Source organism: Salvia splendens, chromosome 3 (assembly GCF_004379255.2).
Source record: "Salvia splendens isolate huo1 chromosome 3, SspV2, whole genome shotgun sequence".
NCBI lineage: Eukaryota > Viridiplantae > Streptophyta > Magnoliopsida > Lamiales > Lamiaceae > Salvia > Salvia splendens.
The window spans coordinates 3,484,635-3,487,817 of record NC_056034.1 but is presented as its reverse complement, the minus strand read 5'-3'; the positions used below and the strand labels follow the sequence as shown (position 1 = coordinate 3,487,817).

Sequence of the window (3,183 nt, the reverse complement as noted above, 5' to 3'; positions counted from 1 at the left end):
CAAGAATTTTGTGGATTGGTTAGAAATTATAATCCTCCACTAATTAGGATGACATTTCATCTTGTGTGTCATGAGTGATACTAGAAATGGAAATGGAAATGGAATACAATTTGAAACAGTAACAAATGAGTAGTAGTATGAGGGGCTTCTTGGTATAATGGAATGGAATGAGGAGGGAATGGAATGGAGATGAGAATGGAATGACTATTCCATTCTATTCTTTGTGTGTAGTGTGTGAAATGTGTGTAGTGTGTAGTGTGTGAAGTGCGTGAAATGTGTGTAGTGTGTGTAGTGTGTGAACTGTGTGAAATGTATGAAGTATATGTAGTGTATGTAGTGGCCAAGGACGCAAAGCGCGCCGCAGCCGACATGGCCAAGGTCCTCCATGAAGACATCGAGGCCGAGCAGCAGAAGACTGAGGCGATGGTGAGCCGGCAGGGGAGCTACGGCCTCTTCTCCAATGAGTTCCTCCAGCGCCACGGCCTCCACCTCCTCCGCACCACCAGCACGTGGTTCCTCCTCGACATAGCCTTCTACAGCCAGAACCTCTCCCAGAAAGACATCTTCAGCGCGATCGGGTGGATCCCCAAGGCAAAGACCATGAATGCCATCCGTGAAGTGTACACCATCGCCCGGGCTCAGACCCTCATCGCAATGTGTTCCACTGTGCCAGGGTATTGGTTCACAGTGGCACTGATAGACGTGATCGGGCGCGGTTCACCATCCAGCTAGTCGGGTTCTTCTTCATGACAGTGTTCATGTTCGCCCTCACCATCCCCTACGATCACTGGACTCAACCTGAGCACATGATAGGGTTCGTGGTGATGTACTCGCTAACTTTCTTCTTCGCCAACTTTGGGCCTAATGCCACCACCTTTGCAGTCCCCGCTGAGATCTTTCCAGCTAGGTTCCGATCTACCTGCCATGGGATCTCGGCTGCAGCCGGGAAATTTGGGGCGATCATTGGGGCGTTTGGGTTTCAATTGTTAGCACAGAGCCAATACCCCAAGAAGGTTGATCCTGGCTATCGTCCGGGAATTGGGGTGGAAAATTCGTTGATTGTTTTGGGTGTATGATACGCGATCCACGATACCTGCAGAGTTAGAGGAGCCGAAGGAGTTAGAGAAGGATAGTGTGGGGTCGTTCGACACCCGAGAGCCGAGATCAGCCGGCGAAGGAGAGACCTTCGCGGCCTCGACGTGCACGGAAGAAGCCAGATTTCCTTGCTGATTTTGTTTAGTTATTAATTTATGTTTTTCTTTCCTTTTGCAATTAGAATTAATGCTTTTAGGTAATTAACTATTATTTTGGGTCGAGCATAATCCTAAGCTCCTTTTCGGGTTTTCTTTGTTGATTCTTTTCCGGATCGTAGGTCGAATCAACCCTAGGGTCCCTAGTATAAAAAGGCTTGTTATTTCGCTTTTGCCGTTTTATGAAATAACCAATTTGCCTATTTTTCCCTTGCTTTCTATTCTTTCAAGTTACTCAAAATCGCCGGTTGATCGTCGAGGTTCTACGTCCTCGCGACTTCCTCTATCGTTGAATCTTGTTGAGGGATCAATACCCTTAACAGTGTAGTCAATTTATGTGGGATGTTGTTTACTTTCTTGGTGCCCGAGGCCAATGGCAGATCTTTGGAGGAAATAAGTGGGGAAAATGAGGTATAATTAAGTCGATTGATTTCATACCTTTTTTGTTGCCATGAATTTAATTAAATGAGTTTTTGCCTTTTTTTCTGGTAGGAAATTTAGTGATGATGAGTAATAATCAGATTTATGTAACCAAGTCTATAGTAGTCGCACCAGTCTTGATCACATGGAGCTCCATTTCAGTGTCTTGGATGTAGTTCCATTCCAGCAACACTCTTTTGGATGTAGCATGCAACAACAACATAGATCTTTGGACAATTGTCGGAAAACCTGATTATTTTAATCTTTTAACTTAAACCTCTCTCTTGTTCTCAAATCCATACACAAGTACTATTCTATACTTCCTCCGTCCGCCGTTAGGTCATTGATGGATCCGCGAATTTCTGATGTTAGTAAATGCTGGTAGAGAATGAAGATTAAGACACAAAGAATTTACGTGGTTCGATTTACTGAAGTAAATCTACGTCCACGGGAAAAAGGGAGGGCAAGATTGTATTGCTTGATCTGGGATTACAGCTTACAATACAGACTTGCTATATGGTATTTTATCTCTAGAGAGCTTAACCCTCTTCTATCTGATCTAAGTTCTATTTATATCTGGAACTAAGATCGTGGCTTGCATCACCACCCTAAGTCGTGGATGTCGTGTAGGTCATGGCCTAAGATCGTGGATGTAGCGTAGGTCATGGCCTACGATCGTGGCCTGAGTTGACACCACGTGGTAGTGGGTGTGTTGGACATCCTGTATGGGTCCACTAACTCCTTGTTCGGTCGAATACTGAGACCGAACTGCTTTGGTTGCCGATCTGAGAGTAGAGCTTGATGCCGACCTGAGAGCAGAGCTTGATTGGTTGGCTTTTACCGAGCTGTAGGCTGAGGCCGAACTCTTTGGTAATGCCGAACTCATACTCCTCCTTGGGCTTTGGGCTGATGGGCCGTCATTGCTGTTGGGCTTGTTTAGTACGCACCCCATCACTACCCCCCCGAAAAGCGAAGTGAATCACTTCGGCGAAGCGAGTCACTTCGGCATTCTGGAAAAGGGTACGGGGGAGGCTGAAGTCAGGGGACGTGCCTTGCGCGTGACTGCATTAAATGCGGCATTAAATGCGACAGTAAAATCCGGCCGTTGAATCCTGAAAAGGTGGGATATGAAACGGTGCGATGATTTGAAATCTTTTCCAAATCTGATAAATACCGCCTTTCTTCATCATTCGAACACCTTTGCTATTGGCTTCTTCTGCACTCTCTATCTTTTGCGTGAAAAATTTCCTTCCGCTTTCAAAAATTTCCTCAGGATTTCTTCAAACTTTCAAAGAGTAAGAACCATGTCTGCTTCTTCTTCGTCTGAGTCTGGTAGCGGTAGAAAAGGGGGTAAGGGGTCTTCTAGCCGGAAAGAATCCGGGGAGAAGACCGTAGAGTATTTTCACAGTATCTTGAGTAAGGATACTGTGATATCCCTTTACGAAAAATACTCTTTTCCTGGGGGGAAGGTGGTGGTACCTGACGGTGATCATAGGGCTGACTCCCCGCCGGA

General features: G+C 45.8%; 1 pseudogene; it reads left to right on the top strand.

Moving 5' to 3' along the window:
* The first annotated feature begins 309 nt into the window (after positions 1 to 309).
* On the top strand, positions 310 to 1,667 carry LOC121795587 (annotated as a pseudogene).
* The last annotated feature ends 1,516 nt before the right edge of the window (positions 1,668 to 3,183 follow it).